The sequence below is a fragment of the Aquila chrysaetos genome, chromosome 3 (assembly GCF_900496995.4).
Source record: "Aquila chrysaetos chrysaetos chromosome 3, bAquChr1.4, whole genome shotgun sequence".
In the NCBI taxonomy this organism is placed as follows: Eukaryota; Metazoa; Chordata; class Aves; order Accipitriformes; family Accipitridae; genus Aquila; species Aquila chrysaetos.
Genome location: NC_044006.1, coordinates 60,260,287 through 60,286,274, shown reverse-complemented (window position 1 = coordinate 60,286,274; position 25,988 = coordinate 60,260,287). Strand labels below are relative to the sequence as shown.

At 42.9% G+C, this 25,988-nt stretch overlaps 1 long non-coding RNA gene across 1 annotated transcript; it reads right to left on the bottom strand.

Annotated features, from left to right (window-relative positions):
- Positions 1–1,041: 1,041 nt before the first annotated feature.
- On the bottom strand, positions 1,042–25,022 carry LOC115339428. Its single transcript, XR_003922706.2, has 3 exons — positions 24,920–25,022; positions 2,755–2,764; positions 1,042–1,052 (listed from the first exon to the last, which is right to left on the bottom strand). It is a non-coding gene; the product is annotated as an uncharacterized LOC115339428 (long non-coding RNA).
- Positions 25,023–25,988: the final 966 nt, after the last annotated feature.

Below are 25,988 nucleotides of genomic sequence, written 5' to 3'. Positions count from 1 at the left end.
TCTAGACTCGTGTGTACTTTAAGATGTTGTCCGTGTCTGTCCAGTCATCCTTGGTATTTCTGTCGTGTCCATGTCCGTGTCGTTCTCAGCCTATCCCTGAGATTTCTCTTGTCTAACTTAGGAAAATCAAAATGCAAAGATTTCATCTGAAATAATCACCTAAGTGAAAAATCAGTGGATCAAGACAGGACTTAAAAAAGGCAGTTCACTCCCACCTAAGGTAGGCATTTGCAGAAGACAGGTAGCTAACCCCTCACTACAGAGGTTTCATGTTTTGAGGACTAGCATCAGGTCAGATGCCGCTGACTGTCCAAATAAGGTTCACCCCCTCCTCTGCAACTTTCTCTGCTAACTCACTCATTCTTCCCCTGCAAAAAGAAGAAACCAGAGAGGGCAACTGCACCTGAATTTTAGTTCCTTAGGAGAGCTCTGGGGAGGGAAGCGGGGAGACAGGGGACTGCTGCCTGCCAGTCCCCCTCAGCTGCTGGGAGACCTGGGGCTGCGTGCCACCTTGGGGTGGTGAGCCCAGAGCCACGGCATGTCTGGGGGCCCAGACAGCCACTTTGTCATTTAAACTGCTTCACAGCAGCAGGAAACAAAAGTAAATGTTCCCCCCGGGAGAAAGAATGTGGCGGATGTGCTACCACAGCTCATTGTCGTCACCTTATGAGGGTGATGTCCACCTGTGGTGACAAGAGTGAATGAGGCAAGTTCACGTGTTATTATGGCAAAACCGTGTCAGATTTGGCCAGACTTCACCTTCTAAAGTAGAACTTTTTGCTATTTGACTTCTGTCTTTTCTTCACTACTGAACTGGGAAGGGGCAGAAGATGGGCACGTAACTGTGGGGGGCATAATTTTCCCCAGATCCAGACCAGGGACAATTCAAATGTCAAATGTAAACTAAAGGGGGAATGGGGAGAGGCAGCAGCTGCCAAAGCAGAGCCGGTCCTGGCGTCCATGCTCCTTCCCCTGGGGGACACCCTGCGATGCTCTCCCGTACCAGAGGAGAGAGGAAACCTGCAGCGGGCACCCCAGCCAGCATTTGCTGTCTGGCATATGCTTCAGAGCACGACTTGTTTTACTCACCTCTCACCCCATGGACCCATGGAGACTGGCTTTAGGGAAACACCTTGCACCTTCCTGGGCAGTCACACACATTTCCAGCACTTCCCCTTCACGTAACTGCTTGTCTCTGTGGCCATTATGACCTGGGGGTTTAGTGTCTTTTAAAACTGCTTTCTTCCAGGTATTATTGTTTAGCATCAGAATTTATAAGGGTGAAAGATGAAGATGAGAAATTGCATTTTGGGTTATTCTCACTGGTCTCTCACTGAACTTCTCAGCTGAATGTCTCTTAGCAAAATCTTTATTTAAAATTATTTAAAGATGCTGTGATCTGCCTTGACAACATCATATTAGGATGCTGGGAACAAGAGAGAAACAAGATCAACAGCCGTGCTGCGATTTCCATTTCTGTGCTGCAAGCCTACGACATTTGCTCACTCCAGCCCTCCTGCCACCACACGGTGGACCTCTGGAGGTCCTTTCCAGCCTAAGTGAGGCTCTGATTTTATGGCTGCTCAAGCTTTTATACACAGTTCTGCAGCTTGAACTCAGTTACATGTAATGAGGGCATTTGTTAAACAACATGTCCTTTTGAGGTATGTTGATGGTTTTAGATTTCTTTTCATAGATGTTTCCTTGAATAAAGTATCCCACAACCTTTATTCTAGTCATATAAAAGATTTATGCCTGTCTTTTTCTGAGATGAGTGAAAAGAGGCATTCTGTATGGGAAAATGCGGAGCAACGCTTAGTACATTTCCTCTTATGTATATTGAAATTAACTCTAAAAAGTTTTTTATATTTAATTTATCACCATGTTACCTTCTAAATTACATGTGCATGGAAAATTTAGAGACCTTCTTTGCCCCTCAGTGTTTTCATTCCTTTCTTCCTGGAAACTAACATATCTTCGGTATTTCCATTGCTCTTTTACTATTTCCCCAGTATAAAAAAACAACTACTGTAATTTTAATACATTTTTGGTGCCTCTTTTCCATTATATAGTTTACAACAACTTGGGGCGGGGGGGGGCAGAATTTTCCATAGGGAGGCAATCCTACTGGAGGAATCAGGCTCAAGCAAATGCCCATTTCCTAAAACAAAATTACACACAGTTGTAGATAAACAAGATACCAGTCATGACTAATTTGGTGGCCCCAGCCACTGTGGTACCTGGTGGGAGTGACGTGGATGAAGGTGCCCCATGGCAGCTGCTGCCCTGCCATGCAGCCGGCCCCATAGTGCACCAGAACTACACATCCTGGGAGGCAATGGGCTGACACCACACGCTTTTGGGTCATTTCAATAAGTAAAGATGTTCTAATTCAGAAGTTTTATTTCACTAGCAAATGATGACATGCAGGTTATTCAACATACATGTTGAAAAAAACCTGTTCATAAACTTGTTCTTGTGGTAAAACTGTTCCAAATATTTCTCCCTTCTAAAGAGCATTTTCCAAGTATTAGTCCTTCAGGGAATATTTATCATCTCAATGAGGAAAGCCAGTGACGTCCATGAAGAACTACTACGTGCATGATGGATTGGAGCCCCTGATGACCCTGTGGCATCTTGGAGCAGAGAAGGGAACCTGCTGGCTCTGTCTTATGCAGCCATCTCCCAAAGGTACAAATTTCCCTTGGAGGTAGGGACTCTGCAGAAAATATGCTCCAGCCCCTCTTCACATACCTTTGCCTTCCTGCTTCCTCCTCTGACCTGTCAGAGGAATGAGGCCAACCCCATGTCTCCATCCCACCGTCAACCAGCGATGGAAATGTTCCCAGAGTAAATATCAGCCTTTGCATAGCCATGAATTTCTAAACCTTTCTGTACTGTGTGGGCTTCACTGGTTAATAAACCAGTTTTACAAAAAGAGAACATGTTTTTTAAGCCTGTTCTCAGAAAGGAATAGAAAGTAATGCACAATTAATTGCAAGTCATAGTAATTTAGATACTTAGGGATAATCAACAAAACAAACCATACTGCGAATGCTATTCAATAAACCACAGACATTGAAGTAAATCAAATGAACTGGAGCTGTTCATAAATGGAGAGTTGAAGAAATTAAAAATTAGGACAGTGTCACAGAGCAACTAGCTCTTTGCAAGCATTTGGTTGGGAATAAACATTTTTTTATTCACAGAAGAGGGCAGTTCCTACTGTGCCAGCTTTAAATAATAGTCTTCCCTCAGTGATCCCATGGAGAAAGGAGAATTGATCTGCTGAGAACATTCTGCTTTGCAACAAAGCAGATTTGGAGCATGATTTTGAGGGCAGACTAAAGGAAAGTGAATATTCCCCATGAATTTTCTGTCGAAACCCAACTTCAGAGGTGACTGGATGCGCTTGTCCTAAGACCACATCTCTCCCTCAAAACATGACTGAAATGCACATGGTCTCATGCCCTTTGCTCAAAGACAAAACCTCGAAGTCCAAACCAATATACTCTCCCGGTCATCTGAAACCTCACTGACCCCTCCAGTTCCCTTTGCCTCCCCGGGGGTACTGAAACCCACACTGCTGGGGTCGTGGGCTTCCCCATCACCTCCCATGCCATCCCCATTCACCACACTTTTCAGTTGTTCCTTGTGCATGGCTCAGTGGCTGGCATCCCTGCGGCTCTGCCAGGGCCACCTCTGCCACCCAAACCTGCCCATCTGCATCTTATATGGCATTAAAAATATTCTAATTTTGCTAATTTCATATAAAGTGCAGTTTTTAAAACTAATACGGAAAGAGGATATAATAGCTATGAGAGAAACAGCAGCTACTGTAGAAGACACGGCACTGAATCCACAGGTTGAATTTCAAATACAAAGAATGTGTGTGGCTCTGACAGCTTTGGCCACAGGAAGGAACGAGGGCTGCTCCTCTGCTCGCCTGTGCTGCTGTTCCTGCAGCGGGGGAATAACAAAATTTTAAAAGAGCCTTCATTTTGTTTTAAGTCCTTTGTACATAAGTTTTGCAGGATGATGCCCTGCTCTTGTACGCGGAGTCATACTAAATAACCGCTTGCCTTGTAGAATCTCTCATTTAAAAAAAATTCTAGAGTATCTCCCTTTGGATGTCACTTTTTCAGGCTGTTTACTCTCTTTTCAAATAGCAGCTGTTAGATACACCGATCATCTTAAACACTACCTTTTTAGGCCTATTTTATGCTTTTATTGTGTGGAGAAAGAAGGTGGTTCCAAATAATAACTCTACAGTACTTACACTGTGGCATGTGACATTGCCTGCATTAGCCACTACTCTGCCGCTGTTAATTCCTGAATATTCAGTTTTCCTCTTTGGCTGCTATCAAGATCAGGACTGAGGTTTTTCTAGGACTCTGGGACCTTTTTCTCACTTATTCAGGGGCCATTTTGCATTTGCAGCTTGTATTTTGTCTCCTGCTCATCTTCCATCCCTGCTGCACAAGTAGCGCATGACCACCTGCACCATATGCGAGGATTATGTGGGCCCCTGCGAGGTCTGGCACCTTACTGCTATCAGCAACTTGGCATCACAAGTTTGGCTATTTGTTGAAAATTAAATCCTCCATTTTTCAATCCCACATTTGCCCTCACTAACTTGTAGACTAAATGCCCTCTGGTCACAAGAGGGTAATGTGGTATTGAAGTCATGAGGAGCTGACGTGTTCCAGGTGTGACATCCCCACTGTCTCTGCTCTACTTTTCATTCCTTTATCCTGTGCGTTTTGCTGAAGGCCAGCTTTGCCTTTATGATGAGACCCCCAGAGCTGTATGTGATGCTCAGATAGATGCTTTTCCTTTTCTCTCTACACCCGCCCTTGTTTGGGAAGACGATTTTATGGGAGTGTGAAATGTGGTGCTCATTAGCCGATACCTTAGACAGATACAGTTAAATAAGTCCTTCCTCCCACTGCCTACAACCAATGTGACTTTTTCATGTTTGCAGACATGTTATCATGGATGTCAAACTTTTTTGCTAGCATTCTTTACTTGCAGGGACTCAAAAAGCACAAGGACATGAGCTGTAGATGCTGCTGGTTTGTTCCGTGTGATGAGCTCCCTCAAGCTTCACGTGCCTCACACCCAACTAGCACCCAGGAACTCCACAGAGTTGCTCACAGGAGCAAAAGAAGCAGCAGGCAGTGCCTGCAGCAAAGCATGCTGAACCTAATAAGAGTCTTTTAAACCCCCACCTTCATTTTTTACTCTGTTCTTTATCCTTTGCTCTTCAGTGCTTACAAATCCAGAAGTATGCAGCGGCAATTTGCTATTCCCCTCCCATGCCTGCTTGGAGGAGGCTGCCACATGGGTGTGACGAAGTGCCCCCATGCACTGGGGCTGAGCGTTTGGCTCTTGGTGCCCATGCCTACCTACTGCAGCCTGGGCCAAGGGGCAGCCCCCTGGTGCAGTGTTTCCCTTGCACTCTCATCTCCTAAAACCAAGGTGTAAAACACCTTGCTGGAAGCACAGGCAGTTCCTTTTATTCTGATAACCAAACCAGTACCTGGCAGTGAGAAACTGGGCAGTATAGTAAAGAGGAGAGGCATAAATACTGTGTAGCATCCTTATATCTTCACTCACTTACCTTGCACCTCTCTTTTCTATTATTCTGTAACCATCACATAAATAAAGGCATTCTTCCTTCCACAGCCATCCACATCTTTTACTTTACATTGCAATGGGCTTAGAAACCACTTGGGGGAACTTTTTTCCATTGCAGTTAATTATAGATAAAGAAATTGTGTTGTCACAAATACCTACTGATCTGACTCAGCGGCTTTTATGAGCACTGAATATCATAGAAATCCAGCAGATTTCACTAAGAAATGTCAAATGCTTAGAACACTTGCAAATAAAGCACTCTTTATATTCCCCACTCTGTATAGTTTGGGAAAGTTTGGGTTTGAGTGAGTGCCTAATTAAGCATTGAACCAGCACTGAAATAACTTTTTTTAAGTCTTGAACTGTATTGGGACCTACAATAATGGGGAAATGTCATTTAGGATTTTGTAGCGCTGTAAGATAACTATTGTGAACACTTAGATCGACGTCATGCTAGAAATGGTTCAACATATACCAGTGTTAATCTTGTAGGGCTTTACCCCCTTAAAATTCCTTCGTTTAAAATATTGTTTGGCCCCTCATAAGCAGAAGCTACGAGTGGAAGCTGGAACGAGCACCAAGAGCCTTCATCGACAGCGAAGAGCTGCAAAACACCGTGTCCTAGTCCCACCCAGGTGTGGCAGAGACGCCGCAGCATCACCAGGTGGAGCTCTGCGCCTCTGCTCGCCTTGAAAATGCTCCCTATAAATGTGAGGCCATACGTCTCCATATGTAAGGCCATACATTTTACAAAATACAGTTTTTAAGGAATGTTCTTTGAATTCAATTTTCAATGCTAAATAACATTGTGCTGCTGGGCGGTGCCGTTGTGCCCACGCATGGGATGCGCAGCGAGTGGTACGGGGCCTGCGAGAGGGGGAGTTCGCAGGGAGGCTGTTTTGGGAAGGGGGACTGGGGGAGGCTCACGGGTGGGAGGCATGGGGATGTCTGCGATGGGCACTGGAGAGTTGCAGGTAGGTTTTCCTTACCCTGAAGGAGCCGTAGAATTCATTAGACACTTTCATTATCTGCAGCGGATGTTTTCAGGGGGCTGATCCAGCTGTCCCGCCCCAGTGCAGGCACACGGCAGCCCCAGCCATGGGGGAGCCACCAGCACTGGTGGTCTCCTGGGGGCCGGGAGACAGCACCACATCCAGACAGCTCCGACAGGTGACAAGGCCATGGGGAAGGGTCCTGTGCCTCTCTCACTTACAGCCCTGTGACTCTGCTGACTGCTCCCAGTTTCACTGCTGAAGCTGTTTCCAGCCTGGCACCCAGCACTGTCTCAGCACCTTTTGCCCATCGATCAGTTTTGCGCCTTGGATGCTCTCCCCTCTCCCGCCCGCCCTGCCAGTGTGTGCACCCTTCTCTGGCCAGGCTGCCCAGACCACTTCAGATACCAGGATTACAGCATTTCTCATGCCGTGATTTTTCACAAAACACCAACGCAGTAATCCAATATGCTTCTAAGAATGGCAGAAATGAAAAATTACCCAGTGTGGGGCCCAGTCACATCCCTTAATACCTCAAACTACATCGAACTCCAGGAGCAGCTTTACTTAAAACAAATGGACTATTAAAGCCTTAATTTATGCATTTGAACAAATACCTAAATCCCTTTTCCCAAGGCAAATCATGGAAACATCCACGAATGTTCCAGTGAAATCAATTGAGCTAAGATGCACAGCTGAAGTTCAGTGTGCAGCTGGTTGCTGTCTAGGACCGGGGCCAGTGAACACTGCTCTGTCCCGCTCCGCCTTCTCGTTCTCGTTCTCGTTCTCGTTCTCCTTCTCCTTCTCCTCCTCCTTCTCCTCCTCCTTCTCCTTCTCCTCCTCTTCCTCTTCCTCTTCCTTGTCACCTAGTGGGGCCAAGGGGAAACGCTCTGAGCAGAAGCATTTTTCTTTGTGAGGCTGTTGAATTCTGTGGCAAAGGCGTCCGTGTCAGTCCCTGGGGGCAGGGTCCAAAGTGCAAGTGGCTGGAAGAAACCAATGGACTAGTGTGAGAAAAAAAACCAAAACAAAACAAAAGAAGAGAGAAGAGAAGGGAAGAGAAGGGAAAGGAAGGGAAGGGAAGGGAAGAAAAGAAAAGAGAAGAAAAGAAAAGAAAAGAAAAGAGAAAAGAAAAAAGAAAAGAAGAGAAGAGAAAAGAAAAAAGAAGAATCCTGCTCTTCCAAGATCCTGAGAATGTCCTCAAAGAGCCTGGTCAGAGGAAGCCAGAGGGACCAGCAAAGCTGAGGTCTGTTGCTCCCCGCTGCTGCAGTCCCTGAGGAGACAAAAGGGAAGCAAATACGTGTGAGGAGCAATAGTCCCAGAGGATTTTGTTAGAAGTATCTGCCAGAAGGTAACTCTCTAGCATAAAAACAGGACAGTAAATGCCACACATACATGCAAAGATCATTCTAGTATTTAGATTTCATTCTTCTTCCTAGTTAAACACGAGGAAATCCTGATATTAACCTGCAGAAATCATTGCTCCCCTGGGAACTGTGTACCCGCAGTGTAGCTGAGACCTTCATGGTCTTGTGTAATTGAACCTGAGGCACCTCATGGTGGCTGAGTGCTGCTGAATAATCTCGGGGTGTCAGCTTGTTAAAGGCAGGAGAGCATCCCTTTGGACCGTGATGAAAATTTCTAAACCACAGCCACCGATGTAAAAGAGACTCGCTAGCCCCTGGGTCACCCACTAACAACCACGAGTGGGGCAAAAGCTCCCCAAAGTGAGCAGGGAGGAGGCTAGGCATCAGCAAACAGACATGTCCTTTAAGAGAAGGGAAGGTTAGAGAGCTCAGAGGAGGAATATCTGTCACTTTGCTGCTATTTTAGCACTCTGCATCTAGAAGCCAAGCTGACCAAAAGCAATCAGGACAGGGATTTGATGGCCCAAACTCCTACTTCTGTGGAAAGCGGATTTCACCTATGCCTCCCAACTGCCTAGCTATGAGAGATGCCTACACCTCTGAGAGAGGGCCAAGCACAGAATCACCATTGAATATTTGGCCCTCCAGCCTGCTGCTTTCCTTGCTGAAGCCATGGCAGCACTCCTCCTTGGCGCTGCCCACAGCGCAGGGCTGCACTCCCCAGGATGCGGGAGCACCCCAAGACATGCCCTGAGTCCCCATTTTAGCCACCTCCCAAATCATGACCAGTGCTGATGGGCCTTTCCTCTGGCTGCTTCTTTTTTTTTGTTGTTTTGGCATCACTGACTCTTAACATTCAGTTTCTCACCTCTACCCTTTCACATGGTAGTTTAGACAGGAATTATGCCTAATTTAACATTTTATCTATTTTTTACCTGCCATGTTTTACCATGGGTACTGTGCTTTTGGAGAATCATGGGACAGCTACAATGCCATGGAAAGGTGGCTTTCCACAGGATACGTCCTCATGGGCCTGATAGCAAGTGTGTTGCCAACTCCTCTGCAGAGGAAACAACAGTCTGGTCTGGCCTGGTACGGCAAAGGGTTTCTGGACCAATGTGCATGACAGTTGTAGAAAATGTCACCCACTAAGCTTAGAACAGAGAGAGTCCCAGGAGAAGGTGTGACAAACATGAGACCTGTGACGAGATTTCCTTTTTCAGATGACAGAGGACAAACGGAGAGCTTGGAAATGTATAAACAGTTGGTTGTAATAGTAAGGTTGTTTTCTTGTAATAAATATGATGCTGTGGTCTTTGTCAGGTCATTGGATAAACCTCAGAGACTCAAAGTACAGCTGGGCTTATGCACCTACCCTCGGTGGAAGGTCATCATTGGGATTTGCAGGAATTTGCACTATAAAGGCTTGGCTTTGACCAGACCATCAGGGGATTTCTCCCAAGGGAAAACAATAGATTGGTGTTTGGTATCTCCCTGGTATGACTTTACACAGTCACAGGAATCACCATGCTAGAGCTCAGAGGCCCAGCACTGCCCAACCACCTCTCGTCAGGGCTGCAGTTTGCCCAGCAGCATTGGGACAACTGGCAAGAAACGCCTCAGCTCCTGGCTGGGACATCTTGGAAGCCTGAGGATTTATATCAACCTTTAAAATGTTTGAGTCACAGCAAACATTATATCTATTATGACAAATTTTTGAACAGAGATTGAAATGATCATTTTTCTTCTTTCTGTAGGAGTACGCGTTTTTCTTTGCTTCCTAGTCTAGAGGCTTAGGGTTGCCTGGTTACTCTGACTCAGAAGCTCTGTGAGGTGTCTCTTGGTGAAGGAGCAGATACAATTTGGCAATTAGAGAAGCTTGATTTGTCATCTAAATGTAGAAATCCTTAGGAAAAAATAACCATTTGAAGAGCAGTTGTACAAAAACCGCAGTGAGAAAACTCCCAGAACGTGCATTGGTACTGAACATTGCTGTTCTGCTTATTGTAGAGGCATGAAGTTCATTAATAATATATGCAATAATTAGGATTTTTTTTTTCAGTGTTCAATTAATAGAATCCTGTTCATAGCATATATGAATTGCAAATGTGATCAGAAAAGCATTTTTGTTGAAGAATTTCCCCACGGACTAGCGCTATAAAAAGACTCAATTCAGCCGGCAATCTATTCATCTCGGGCTGGAGTTGAAGGAACATGATGTATTCAGGTGAGGGCCACAGTAGAGACATCACAGCAAGCTAAAAAGTATCTTACCTGCTTAAGTGTGCGTCTGTGTACATATATATTTATATATATTATATGTGTGTGTATAAACGCGTGCAGATGTTCTTATGACTATACATTTGTGCTGATAAATCTGTGATTGCAGAAATGGTTTTATTTTGCAAAGTATTTCCCTTAGAACTGGAGCCATGTTGTTTTAACAGTTGCTTCATAGATGCCCTTTAGTTTTTTGCATTTTGATGAATGGCAGCAAACACTTTAAGAACAAGGAGGGGCATTTAATGGTTGGAAAGGTGGGGAATGTTTGTGGAAAAGTGAGATCTGTGGACCGACAGTTTTGCTTGGAGGTCCAGGGAGCAGAAAGGCTCAGCCAGTGTAAACTCTGAAAGGTCAGAATTTGATTTAATGAACTTAACCTTCAAGAAAACAAGCATTTTTCATGCAGGATATCCCTTTAGGCTTGCTTTATTCAACTAGCAATAAATGCAGAACAAACAGAATGACGAAAATGTCCCATTTTGTAAATCTTGCCATGTTTTTAATCAAGTGTTGCCAACTCATTTTATATAGCTTAAGATTAAATTTTGGCTATCTAATGCTATATCTAGTAGGGGTAAGGTAAATCTATGGCATTATGATGGTTCCTTTATACCCTTGTGTTATGCTCACTACTGTAACCTACATCACCAAGTTCTGAATCATCATCTGTAACTTCTGCACCAGATGTGCTCTCATAGACTCACTTTGGACACTCCTCAGTTGCAATAGGCTATTGGCTTAAACACCTCCACGCTGTTGGGATTTCCTACTTCTCACAGTCTGCTCTTTTCAGCTCTTAAAATGCAATGGCTGTAAGAGAGAAACAGAAAGCAATAGGTGTTTGTCCTCTTATCATTAAAAAATAGGGATAACTCAGGAAAAACGTACATCACCCAGGATTATTTTCAGTAGTATATAACTGGCTGTAACAATAATTTAAAATGTGAAATGGTGAAACTGTTAGGTAACCATGATATCATGATGTTCTTGCCAGAACTTTGCCAAAGAAAAATTGTGCCTCACTAATCTCTTCCCTAAGATTTTTTTTTACCGGACTCAATTGCAGTTAATGAAGCAAACAATCAGGATAAATATGTTTTCAGCACAGCACAAGGTGAGCCTACAATATTCACTGCAGGAATGGTATGTAACCTGCTTACTAATTACTGTGGGAAAAGTCCAGTAAAATGAGATAATTTGCAGCTAACACTGCCTCTTCCCCGTGCCAAATTTGCATTAAAAGATGAGAAAAGGAGAAGAGTTCAGGAAGACTTACTACAGTGCAGCTGGGTAAGCAGTGAGGTGGGAGGTGGCAGGTGGCATGCAGAGTGGTGGCTGGAAGGAATAATTAGAGATAACGGCAGTCTAAATTAGTACTGCCAGTTAAAAAACAGGTATGTAGTTCAGATGCCCAAGGTGGATGGTTAGTGGCCTGTGGCTGCTCCTCTCCTATGTGCTCCAAGTGGCCCTCAGAGCTCCACCACCTCCCAGGACCAGCAGGGCCCCAACCTTGGTGGTGTTGGGTTGAACCACCACCCGCACCCTCCCCACCGCTCAGCATCGGCAGCGGGGAAACGATCAGGGAGAATTAGATTAAGAAGAAATGGCATAAGAGATTACACTGAGGGTTCATTGTTGCAGATCACAAATCAGCAATCTGTCTGTGACCAGAAAAAGGATTCTAAATCTGGTCACCACAACAAAGCAGGATTTAACAACGGGAGAGCGAACATCAGTGATACAGTTATTCTGAGTGAGTGGGCTACCTCCCAATAGGCTGCTTACTCTTTAATGACCTATTAAAGCAATACTTGCATCCTCCTTTGAGGATCCTCCACTTGCTTCTTTACTGAGCCAGCCTACTGGGTGAGAGGTATATGGGAGCCAGAGATACATGGAAGCCCGTATGACAATACTTGTGCTCCTATATTAAGATTCACTCACATGTTTAACAACATTATTCCAACCACTGTTATAGTTTTGACTGATATATGTCTTATGTTCTATTTTCTGAAGATAATATCCATGTTAACTACCAGGGAATCACAAAATAGAACGAACTTCACCAACCTCTTTTGTATGTTTTCACTGACCTCATGTATACAATATACTTTGTCTATACAGATAGTTTATTTATGAGGACTTAAAGAGAAAATTGCAAATCAGAGATGCATTATATTTTTATTCCTGTCTGTAAAGCCTTTTTAGTTATTAAGATTTGTATTTGCCTTTAGCCAGAAATATGATCTCTCACATCTTTTGCCAGTCATGTTTTGCTTACAGAAGTTGCCACAGTAAAGAGATACTTCACATTTCCAGGTTGCCTTTCTCCAGCTAATGGCCCAAACATGGTATTCATAGGATTTCAGTGCTCCCTATTGCAGGGGAGGAAGGACGCAATAACACATGAAGTGGGAGGCCCAAGGATAAGAAGGATCTGCTTTTACCCCAAATTTCTCACAGCATCAAGTGCTTCTTTGCAATGCTGCAAGTACCATGGTACCCTAGGAAGATTCATTTAACAAAGCCACCTGAAATATACACAAACACAGAGACAGGAAAAGCTTTCAGATCCAAACCTGAATGTAACAAGTTTACAGAGGAAAAAAAAAACAGAAAACACAATGTAGAGGAGACTAACTTCTCAAGCCCTGAGGGACCGACACTCTCCTATCAGAATTGGGTAAATACAGTTGCCACAATGTTAGCCTAAACTGCAGTCCTCAATAGGATCAGGCTGGTGGCAGGCTGCAGAACTTGTTTCTGCACTTTTGATTTAATTTTAGTACCAGGAAAAGGATTTTAATGTAGCTCTTTCTTGCCTAATGAATGATCAAAGTTTTCCACATCTTTAGATGGAAACATGCTGGGCCCAATTTTTTTTCCTAGTCTATGCCCACACCATGCATTCACAGCCTCCCAGTGGAGTAACATTACTTGAGGCTCAGAGAAAGAATAAATAAATCAGTAAGAGGCAGTTATATGAAACAGATATCCACGTATATAGCTGTGAGGTTCTGGCCTCACACTTGGAGCTCCTTTTTACAGGTTAGTCCACAGCCTGATACACTTCTGGCTTCCTATTGTGAACTAGTTTACCCCTTTTTAGTCATTTCATTACATATCTGGTGCATAATATTAATGATGTTCTCAGAAAATGAGAGGAATTACAAATACCAGTGATGATAGAGAAATAATCAAGAAAGAGAAGGAAATTTCTAATGGGAAAATGGAGCCTCCCACAGGGAATTCTGCTTAAAATATCATCTTTTACTAATTGATATGGCCACTGGTGTTGGAGATGTCATTTTGCACCTGATTTAAAGAGTGCAAAGGAATACCTTCATCAGACATGGAATTTGAAGAGCTTATTGTGTTTTTTTCTGAAGCATTGTTGTAAAAAGATTATTTCAGAGACCCTGGAAAGGCTGGGACAGTGCAGTTTCATATCGTTAGGTGGCCTAGATACTCACCCAGGTATATCCACCTCTGCATGAAGGAGAAATTGTGATGATTGCCTGGATCCTTGCTCCCCAGAGACCAGTGCTGCTGGAAAAGGAGAAGGAGATGATGAGAACTAACTCACCTGCTCAGTGAAGGGCTCTCTGTGAAACCTGCAGTGGGGTGGGTATGGATTGGTAAGAAGATTTCTGAAATGAAGAGTGTAACAAAGTCCAGGCTGGGTTTCCCAGGCTCCTCTAAAGGATTGAGCACACGCTGCAGTGGATTTTCTTGCACCTGAAGCTGCGAACGCAGAGTGACAGTGTTCACCCTTGGGGACCCTTGAATTCATTCCTGACAAAAAGTAGGCTGCATGTATGTGTTGCTGCATGTAGGAGTTAGCTGCTCCTCTGCCATGAAAGTATCCTCCTCGAAGTTATTTTTGTATAGCCGCTCTTTCTTTCAGTATGTGCAAAGCCTCAAGTTTTAATTGCCTTCTGATGTTTGAGCCTTTAGGATTCATGTTTTTGTGACCCTCTTTTCAGCTATTTAATTTTTATAAATTCATATAAACAAAAGCTGATTTTTCCACCTAATGAAGTCCCTGCATTTAAGTAAGGAAACTAAAGATACACATTTCTATCAAAGAACTAACATTTATTTCAAATGTTTTCCTGCATTATTACTTAAGGGTGTAGGAGGAGGCGGAGAGGGAAGACATGCGTTTCTGTCTGATTCAACCACAGAGGTGCAAACCATGAGTGAAGCCGCTCCTCCAGCTCCCTTTCTAGCAAACAATGGTTCTTAGATGCAGCTTAAGATCACTTTTTCATTTTATTGATGACTTCCTCAGCATTAACTTTGAGGAGGAGAAGTAATGCTGTCCAGCGGTCTGGCTTAGTGGGAGACAGCAGCAATAGCTACAGGAAGCTTTTTTAAACCTTTCTGAAAGCAACATATCAAAGGGCAAAAACTAAGCTACAGAGGACGCTTATTGTGCCAGGACAATAGCACAGATACCCTCACTGGCGCTGGTTAAGATTTTTTTTCATTAAGCCTTTCACATTGCTGTCAGAAAATGCCAGCCCATTGAAACTTTTCATGGCAATGTACTGATGTAACTTTCCTCAGTAAGAGCTTCTTTAATTCATCACGTATACCTGGTCAAACAAAGAGAAGATAACTCTCCATGATGCACCAACGTTGCCATGATCTCCAAGCTACAGTCACTCTTCCTAGATTTTATAATTAAACTTGAAAAGATAAGCAAACAATGACACTCTCCACAGAACAGGGTTTTTATTTTTCCAGCTCTCCTTAGTCTTCCCCTAATGGCAACACACTGTGTGTCTGCTCAAAGAACATATGTCTCGGAGAAGCTCTGCCAGGAGGAAGGAAGTTGGATTGCTGTTGCTAGAGGGGCAGAACTGGGGTTTCCAAGATATTTTAGCTATGCACTTACTTACTTTCAAAAATGCTCCTATTTCTTTTAGGTTTAAAATTGAGGCTGAATTCATAAGTTGCTATAGGTTTTCTTGTAACTTAAAACATTTTAGTTCTCTTCAGGCTGCTGCCATATATGTTTAACCTTAACCGTGTTCAGTAAGATCTTAAGAACACAGTATACTGCCAGCATCACTGAAGACTACAGCTGCAATAGCATAGTCATTTATAACACTCAGGTACAGAATGTAGAAGCATTTTGAACACTGGAAACCTCTAAATGGGAATGTTAACACCACCAGAGCATTCCTCCACTCTGGGAAAAACACTGCCAGATAGTAAACCCCAATAAACTGAGACAGAAGAAGACATGGAATAGCATCCCATGTCAGAGTAGGTTGGAGTAGATTGGCTTCCTTTTACATAAAAGGATTTCTAGAACAAGGCTGATGTTTCAGAACTTCTTGATGTTTCACAGTCTCTTGTCTAAAGGTCTGCCTGCAAAAAGCAGCAGTTCACTCCACAGTGACTCACTTCAGTAGATATAACACAGAAAACCTCCCCAACGGCAGTTTATTCTGAGTCACATTTCTCCAAAGTAGCATCTATTCAATGTACATGGACTGACTGTCTTCTTACTTGATCAATTAAAATCTGGAGCATTGCATAAACATTACTGGAGGAAAGGTATAGCCTAATGGATTCGCAGCTACAATGGTGATGGAATACATCTGCATAACAATAAAGTTAGGATACAGTACTAGCCTCCTACTTTTAGAGATTTTGTTTGTATTTTTTAAATAATTGCTTTTATATGTCAGGGTCTTTAGGCAGCACCTAGGACATAAATCAGGGATATTTGGATATAGATGTGTATGTGTGTCTATGTGTGTATTTAAACGCATTATATATATATGCACACACACCACACACATATACATGTATATACATATACATTAAATATATATACATATACACGCACAAACTATTTTTCTACATAAATTACTTTGGTTGGCTATTCATGAAAGTATGGTACAAGACAGCGCTCGAAGGCTTGTAGCAGAGAGTCGTGGTACACTGCCAGCTGCCTACCATCGATGCTCCCAGAGGGATTCTGGCTGAAGTCAAAGCAGCTTTCATGGGGCAAGAGAGCATGTCATAGTGAAGAGCCCAGGGTGGCTGGCAGGCAGGTGGTGCAGGAACTGTAGGCACAGGGGCAGAGTTAAGAATAAAGACTTCACTCGCCTCCTGACAGCAAACTAACTGCATTGGTGCAAACTTGAGATTCCCCCAAACTTCTATTAAATGCTTCAAGCCTATTCAAGATAAGATTAAAATGGATAATTATAATTATGAAATATTAGGGGGAAAAATTACAGTATACCCACAGAAGTTAAATGAGAGCTTAACAATTATAGTTATTGACAAACCTGACATAAACAGGTTTTGTTACTCATAATTAAGTAGAAATCCTGCTTAACAGTATTCTGGGAAGGAAATGTGGCTTTCTCAGTAAAGACAACAGTGGTGGCTCTTATCCTGGTTATACTTTAGATGTACGTGGTCAGCATTGATGTTTGAACTTGAACTTGAACCTGAACCTTAACTTCCTTCATGTTCAAGAGAGAAATTAGTATAAAATCATAGAATCATTTAGGTTGGAATAGACCCTTAAGATCATTGGGTCCAAGTGTTAAGCTAACACTGCCAGGTCCACCACTAAACCATGTCCTTAAGCGCCATCTACACGTCTTTTAAATACCTCCAGGATGGTGACTCCAACACTTCCCTGGGCAGCCTGTGCCAGTGCTGACAAGATGTGTTTTATTTGATCTCTTAGATGTGGAGTTTAGCAGGAGACTAATTGTGTCCTAGACTCCATGTACTGGTTTTGGCTGGGATAGAGTTAATTTTCTTCATAGTAGTTAGTATGGGGCTATGTTTCGGATTTGTGCTGAAAACAGTGTTGATAACCCAGGGATGTTTTCGTTACTGCTGAGCAGTGCTTACACAGAGCCAAGGCCTTTTCTGCTTCTCACCCCACCCCACCAGCGAGGAGGCTGGGGGGGCACAAGGAGTTGGGAGGGGACACAGCCGGGACAGCTGACCCCAACTGACCAAAGGGATATTCCAGACCATATGATGTCATGTTCAGCATATAAAAGTGGGGGAAGAAGAAGGAAGCAGGGAATGTTCGGAATGATGGCGTTTGTCTTCCCAAGTCACCGTTAGGTGTGATAGAGCCCTGCTTTCCCGGAGATGGCTGAACACCTGCCTGTTGGTGGGAATTGGAGAATTAATTCCTTCTTTTGCTTTGCTTGTGCGTGCAGCTTTTGCTTTACTTATTTAACTGTCTTTATCTCAGCCCACAAGTTTTCTCACTTCTACTCTTGCAATTCTCTTCCCTATTCGCTGTGGGGAGAGTGAGCGAGCGTCTGCATGGTGCTTAGTTGCTGGCTGCGGTTAAATCATGACACTCCATCAACTGTATTGATTCAATCTCTTTTTGTAAAGGGGACCTAAGAAGACTCACGGATAGCGATATTGGCTCTTAGTCAGATGGATACTATTTTGGGTAGTCATTGCAAAGAAAGTTCCTGATACTTCCCAGGTTTCCTTAGTTCCCTCCCTCATCCCTCCCACACCTTTCATGGTGGAGTTGTCTCTCTTGCTGCTTTTACCCCCAACCCTTGCAGCACAGGAGAATCATGACTCCTCTCAGTTCACAGTACAGGATCTGGCTGGAACGTGGTATGAAGGGCGGTCATCTTGGTGAACCATTGTGAACTGTACAGAAGGTTTGACAGAAGTGCTCACAGGGACTATTTCACCTGCCTGAACTGGGCTCAGCCCTTTCACGATGACATGATGCCAACAGCCCTGTGCTAGATCTCCAAAACCAACGAGAGGAGCCTGGGCAGTTGCAGCTGAGCACTGTGGTGAAAAAGCATATCCCAAGGCTGTGGAGTCGTGTTGCCATTTGGAAATGCTGTGCCATTACTGTGCTCCTGAATGAGGGAACTGACACAGCAGTACTGTCTTTGCACATTTAAGCAGGGTTAAAGAAAGGGTTTAACTAAGAAAGCATTTGGAAGAAGGTCAGGTCTCACCTGCACATGGGTCCTGGTACCTGTTTCTCGAGTTAATGAGGGCATCAAGGGGAATATGGAGTCATGGTGCCCAACGACGGTGCATTACTGATGGATGTAGTTTACTACACGGATGGTTGCTATGGCCTGCACAGTTATAATGCAGGGCAAAACACAACATGAATGCACTGAGAAATGTATGGATATTCATTTCTCAAAGAAAGGGTATGATATTTAGCTGAGTGGTGTAAAAGATTGGCTTCAACAGCAGGCAGGCCAGCTATGTATCTCGGGAGGTGTGATCACGCTGCATATATCACACCTGTGCTATGGCATATAAGTTTTTGAGGAAGAGAAAGAACTTAAATGGCCAAGTAGATGTGCCGATTTAGCTCAGTGGTAAGTGTCATTTTGGGGGCAGAAAGAAGGGGTGGTTAGATTTCTGAGTGGGTTGGCGTGTGATGTACCATTTGCACCCTCACCATTGATACAGTGAATCTCATCCACTTCCCATAACTGTACAGCAGTTATGTCCAGCTCTCTGCACTTGCCTGTGTATGGAACATCTTTCAAGCCCCACTTCATATTAAGCATGACCTGCCACAACATTAGCATTACGATCCCTACACTTCATGGATATTCATTTTCAGTGTCATACAGATTTTCAAACTTGGCAAATTATAGACCCCAAATTCATCATATCCACATTTAATCGTTTCCAGTGCTGGAATAATTCTGTACTACCTAACACTTTATACCTATGATTAATAGCCTCAATATTCACCTCACTATACACATATCTTTCACCTGATACTGATACTATGCTGCCACCCTTAATTTCAGTAATTTAAGGTATTCTTTCAATGTTTAAAAACTATATCAGTTTCAAGTGAAATTGCAATCCATATATTATTTAAGTCATTTTAAGCTTCAAGTCACTTTATATGACATCATTTCAATTACATCCTTGCTCAATATATAGAGCACTTACTTACTCATAAAAGAGAATGAGTTAGTCAGATGTACAGAGTTTTCAAGGTCACTACATTGTTAATAAAACTTGTTAACTGACACAGGCATTAGTCATAAAGCTGAGTAAATGTAATGATTAAGCCACTCACAGCTCCTCACCATTCTGTTACATCCTGTCTTCTAAAGAGAGGATTTTTATTTTAAGGCCTGATTTAAACCTACTTAAGACAGTGGAAAAACTCCCTGTGGCTTCACTGGGCTTCATATCAGACTGCCACTAAATAAGAGAACCACACTCATGAAAGGAGCAGACAACAGGTTGATAACTCAGGCAGACTCCTACATATCAGCTCCTGGCACAGTTCGTAGCTGTAATGTTCATCTCAGCAAAACAGATGGAGCTTGACCAAGCTCTAGGTGGAACTGTAATTACATTTTATTCCTTCAGACATCTCTTACTGCAGAAAGCACAGAATTTCCCTGCTGCAGAGAGTGTGGAATAATTATTGTTTGGACTTGATGAGGGTTTGTTGATCCCCCCAATGGTAGGCTGTTATTCATTTGCTGTGTGCAAGGGACCAAATGAGAGTATACACACAACATGCAATGATACGAAGTGTACAGTAAACAGAGTGATCAATAACCAAAGAGACACTTCAATTTAATGAAATCTCCGCTCAGCTCCTGGGAGAGATCAAAACAGATCAGCTCCCTTTTAGTGATAAGGAGTACATTATTTCTGTATACATTACCACTCTATACTGAATACTAATGAGTACTACGTATTCTTAAAAGTGAAGGATTTTGTCTGGCTTGTGCCTGCTCTGCCTTACACAGACAGTCATCCATGCTGTAAGATTAGGTATTTGAATGATCCTTGCCAGATGAAAAGTTGGGAGGCTGGAAAGAAGACTAAGGCATTGTCAGTGCCAATATGTACAATATAGGATGAATCACGTCCTATGTGGGATCCCACATCTCACCTAGTATGAGACATCTTGGATACTTCTAAATCTGAGCTAGTCATCCTAATCTCCCTTGGAAAATGGAAAGATGGCAACTTTAGGGTGCCATTTAAATGACCTCATACAGGCATTTAGTGTGAAATGAATTACACCATCGACTCCAGTAAATATACTGAATAAATCTACATCAACCATACAAGGGTCCAAAGAAGACTTGTATGTACATTTCCACATAGTGAGATTCATTCAAGACAGTCCCACCCCAAAGTATCTGCTGCTGGGTACCACAAAGCAACAGAAAGACCAAGTTGCCAGTACACATTGCCACCAAAACGGGCAGAATCCCTCCCTGGCAATGCCGAACCACTGCAATACACCCCTTAGGATGCAAAGTCTGCCACAGAGACTCAGGGAGCATGGAAATCCTCTATGAGGAGACTGTCCACTGCAGTCACATGTAGAAGCAAGGGACTGCATCCAAGAGAAAATATCCAGTTAAATGGACAACTTGCTAAACAAAAACTTAACTTACACAACATGTATGTAAGGTGTCTACAGACTCCAGAGAGTGAGGCATTAAATACACTAGAAAGTAGTGGGGGACAGGTAGTGCCTCAGCCAGAAAGCTGATCTGATAGAATGATAGATCAAATGATAGAATGGTTCAGGTTGGAAGGGACCTTAAAGATCGTCTAGTACCAACCCCCCTGCCATGGGCTGGGGCACCTTCCACTGGATCAGGTTGCTCAAAGCCCCATCCAATCTGGCCTGGTTAGGATCAGCAAGACAGTGAAGTCTTTGTCATTAGATGGAGCTGGAAAAAACAGACTGTATGAACAGTATTGTCAGTGTCACACAGCAGAGGGACAACAGCAGCAAGGTGAAAGGACTCCTCCTCTTGGTAGTAATAATAATAAGGGAGGATTTAATTCAAAATCCAAGACACTTGAAAGATGTATCCAGGAGGTACAACAGAACAGCAGCAAAGACTTTGTCCTTTAGTGCGATTCATTTGTTAGCACTACAGCCCCTGCTTACAGCCAGCTGTCACCGAAACAGCTGTTTCTAAACAAAGCAAATCCTAATCCAGCATGGTCCTAAGAAAGGAAAATCAAGGTTTTGGGAGATGGACCAGAAAGAAGCAGCAGTCTGTGCACACCGTTAGACTGCTGTCAGCAAAGCAGCTAGAAAATGGAGCTATAAAAGTCTCTTAAGAATTTGCAGTTTATGTAAACAAGCATGGAGTCTTCCTACATTATTGCAGAGCACGTGGTTCATGAAACATTACGGATACACGCAGACTTTAGTTTAGTCAACAGAATTATTTTCATCTTTTAAAGTTATGTCGATCTCCCATATTTTTGCCTGAAAACACTCTTAACAAATCTTAAACAATATCTTAATAGGCAAATATAGCTGGAGAAGTGGTGAATAAATTTTTTTATTGTCAGTGCTGTGTTCATTATACTCACGTGACAGTCACCCCTCTTCCTCTTTCACTTTTGTCTTCATCTTCCCATAATCCTAGGCTGTAAGGACTGAAAAAAAATAGAAGCACTTATTTTTGTATGTGCATTTTCTTTACAGTGCCTGGCACAACCTAAATTGATGCAATGATACTGCCACTCCTGCCTTGTGCTGCTCAGAGAATCCAGAAAGGCTGGGGGGGACAAGGCAGAGCAGGTGGTTCAGTCAAGTGGGCAGCAGTGTCTGGAGCAAAATACACGTGTCAGTGGGGAGAAGAGAATTCAGAGCTGAAGTCAAGGTGAGGGGTGATGAATGTTTGGGATGTGAGGATGGAGCATGTGGTCTTAGCGGACATGGTGGTGTTGGGTTGATGGTTGGACTCGATGATCTTAAAGGTCTTTTCCAACCTAAACGATTCTATGATTCTATGATTCTGTGATTCTATGATTCTTTGCTAACTGAGATGTTTTTGAAGCTGCAAGTTTAGGAAAACCAGAAGGGTTTAGCAAAGGCTCAAGTGCAGGCCTAGTGGAAAAGACAGAGGAAAACTGTAACACAAAGTTTCTGTGTCTCAGACAAAGATGGAGAAGCTAAGAATCAAAGACAAGGAAACATACAGGAGAGACAGGGTAAATAGGATTTTTGAAAACACCTAAATTCTTAGTACTTCTAAGTCTCTCTTGTTTTCAGTGTTCTACTTGACAGCAACAGATAGAGCTGAAAAATCCCACTAAAGGAGAAGAGCTCTAATCAGGCTGAGCAAGAGCTGGACATCAGGCATGCAAAAGGGATTATAAAAGAAATCTGCAGCCATGGGTTATAGACATAAAGTGGCAAGTCTAGGAAATATCTGTGCATCTGAGCCTATGTTAGTAAATGAGCTCGTTTCAATCACTCTTTGTAAGAGAAGAGAGGGGGAGAAAATGCAGTCCTTGAAGGAGATCAGTAGAGAAGACCAGAAAGGAGGATCAGGAAGGGCACTTATAGCTTTCTTCAAGATCTGGGTTTACTATGAATGAAGATTGTGACAGTGATGTTAAATACAAATAAACTGGTTGCTCACGACAGATTTGATCTCCGCATTATGCCACAACTTACCTTTCCTCTGAGTCTGTTTACAGATCCCAGCTATTTTAGTTAAGGATGTAAAGAGGAACAGACTTTGATATTATTTCTTTGAATTCACCTGGCTCCATGGAATTGAACAGAGATGAAGAGCTGCTGAAATTAAACAGACATAGAAAACTGTACCAGATGTACCAGAGACGCAAATACCCAAGACCTTCCCTATGACATTTGGATAGTATTTGGAGAAGGTAGGAGGATTTCTGATGCGCTCTTCATGTGTACACAGGAATGCTGCGATAGCACCAGGAAGCTGTGCAGGTGGGCAAGGGAAATTCTGGAGAACTCCTGATGCCCATGCTAAAAACCAGCAAGTAATCATTTCCAACGTTTGAAAAGCTCAGGAGACTACAAGAACTTTAATGTAGGAAAAGGTCAGGTCATTTCAACTTCATGTTTGTCTGGGTTTATCTGTTTTGCTAAGAAAAACTGCAAATTATAAAACAGCCAAGAGGAAATTTCACATAGTATAAAAATTGCTTACATTAACCAAGCTTCCATAACTTGCAAGCTGATAATCACCTACTTTGTGAATCAATATGCATTTTACTGCCATTGAACACTATATAATTTCTTGTCATATAAAAGGTGAGAAGCACTATCATGCTTCTGTTTCTTAGTGCTATGAGGAGTAAGATTTTGACCGCATCCTTCTCCCTACCATCTTTTGGAAGTAGTCAGGTCATCCCTACACAATGATGAAAAATTAAGGCACAGGGAGCCTGGGAGCCAGGCTAAGGCCTATGTAAAAAAGTCTGCCCCTAAATGATTTGCCAAATATTACACTGGAAATTTACAGCTAGGCAGAAAAAATGAATGAGTGTGGCTTTGTCCTAGCTATCTCTGGTTTGGGGCGGGGGGAGGTATTCTACCAAGAAGGCTCTAGTCTGTGTGGTAGCATGTGATTTAAAAATAAAGTGGGATGTTTGGAGAAGATGAGGATAATAGTGCTGCCATCTGCCCAGGACTTGAGCTCGGGAAAGTAACTCTGGGTGATCAAAGGAAGCTGAACAGCCGGGAGAAAAAGCTGAAAAGCACTTTAGTTTGCACCACAATGCTTCTAGCCTCTGGCTGAAAAGACAGCAAAACCAAGCAGAAGCCACTGCAACATTTCCAATGAAAAGGCGAACCTTTTGTACTACCTGCAGGGTGGCAAAGGGCAGTAAGCACCTGGTGGGACCACCAGCTGCAAAGCAGGGAGGTGAACGGGCAGTGGCAGTTCTTGGGAAGATGAATGCTTTGTTTTGTGTCAGGTGGATTGCTGACAGTAGGTTTCTGTTTCCCTGGTAGGAATGTGAACCAGATCCTGACTTAACATGGGCCAGCTCATTCGGTGGCCTAGTTAAAATGAGCTTGTGGTCTCTCCATCCCAGTCTTGGTGAAAAGGTGTCTATGCTGTCAAACACATTCTCTCTCCCGTTTGGCTCTAATAACTCATTCCTTGTAGTCCAAAATGCATTTATTCTGGATATAGTCAATGTGTAGTCCTGTGTGCTGTTCAATACAGTTTCCCACGCCAAGAGTCCACCTGGCTTAGCATCAGTCTGTTTCTCCAAGTGGTTGTATGAGCGCATGGACTCTTTGCTGACTTTGCAGATTTGCTACTGCCATTTGTAAAGATTCATCACACCATCAAAAACAATAATCTAGTCTCTCAGACTGGAGTTTTCAAAGAAGTCATTGAATTCAAAGAGGACTGGATGTGGGATATCTGGAAAGCAATGGACACATAGTGAACAATCCAGACACAATGGAACTGATTCATCTGTGAGCCAGAGGCCTCTACAGGCAGCAGGCCTCAAGGATGTAGCGAAGGTCAACTGTTGCTACAAGTTTGATGAAGCAAGCACAAAAAGTAGAACAAGGTCGGGTATACGTGACTGAAAGCAGGATACAAGACAGGACACAGGTGGAGAGAACCATTCGTGTGATCAAAAGACCTTATCCAATCAACCTATTGCTTTAGGCGCGTGGACAGCACATGCTAACCAATCAACAGATGGCTTGCGCATGAGCAGGAACTAGAATGTATACTTAAACCAAGCTATTTGGGCAATAAAGTGGCATCTGCTTGATCACATTGATTGTGTGCAGTGTCCGTGACTTCCGGCGTCGACAAGTGGCGCCCGAACAGGGACATCCTTGAGGCCTGCTGCCTGCAGAGGCCTCTGGCTCACAGATGAATCAGTTCCATTGTGTCTGGATTGTTCACTATGTGTCCACTGCTTTCTAGGTATCCCACACTGGAGACTAAATTCCTTTTCTGGTGGCTTTGAAAATCAGTAATTTCTAAGCTAAGAATTAACCAACTAATAGTTTGCCTCTCATTCAGTAATTTGATACCTCCTGTCCTCTAAGTCTTCTTTTGGGTCTTATTAAGTTACACTAGAAAATGTGTTTCCCACGTGAGGAGACAAGAAACAATCAGAGGAAAGTACGAACTCTGCATGAATAGCCCCTAAGAACTGCATTGTTTGTTTTGTGTAAATGTATTTCCTTTTATAACCTACCTGTCTGATACTCTAAACCTGCACACACTTTTGAAGTAACAATATCCAAATAATTTACTTCCACAGAAAGGCAATTTACTGTGAGGTAAAAGCAGGAAAAGCATAAAATGGTGCCTTAATATAAACACAGTCATCCGCAGGCATGGACCTTTAATATAGGCAGACGTGGTTTCTGCACCTTCTGTTGAAATCCATCCCCACTGGGTCAAATGCACCCCTAGTAACAATTAAGTTTGGAGCAAGAACTACAAGATACATACTTGTTTCAGCTGAAATCACAAGTATTTTAAATAGACGGAACGTACAGGGCAGTATGTGCTCAATCAGAAATGTAGTAAAGTTTTCTCTAAGCTCCTTAATACTAAAAATAACAGTTCTGAATGGGAAAGTAATAAACAAAATCCTCATTGTTTTGTTTTGTTTTCTTCCCCAGAAATGCCAGGGTTTCCACATTTTCACTATCATGTGTTTAACAAAGACAAAGAATATGCAGTTTTATCTCATTGATTTTCTATTATTATCTGCTAGTCCATTATACTGAATTATAAAGTTGTTCCCAAGGAATGAAGAATAATATCTAAATTTACAAGGTAATGCATAAAACATCAAAACAAGTGGTTTAGCAAGTAGTTTAGCTTGTGTGTAAAAATGCTTGTCATACACTGATGAGATGGCAAATCCAAAAAACCCAAACCCT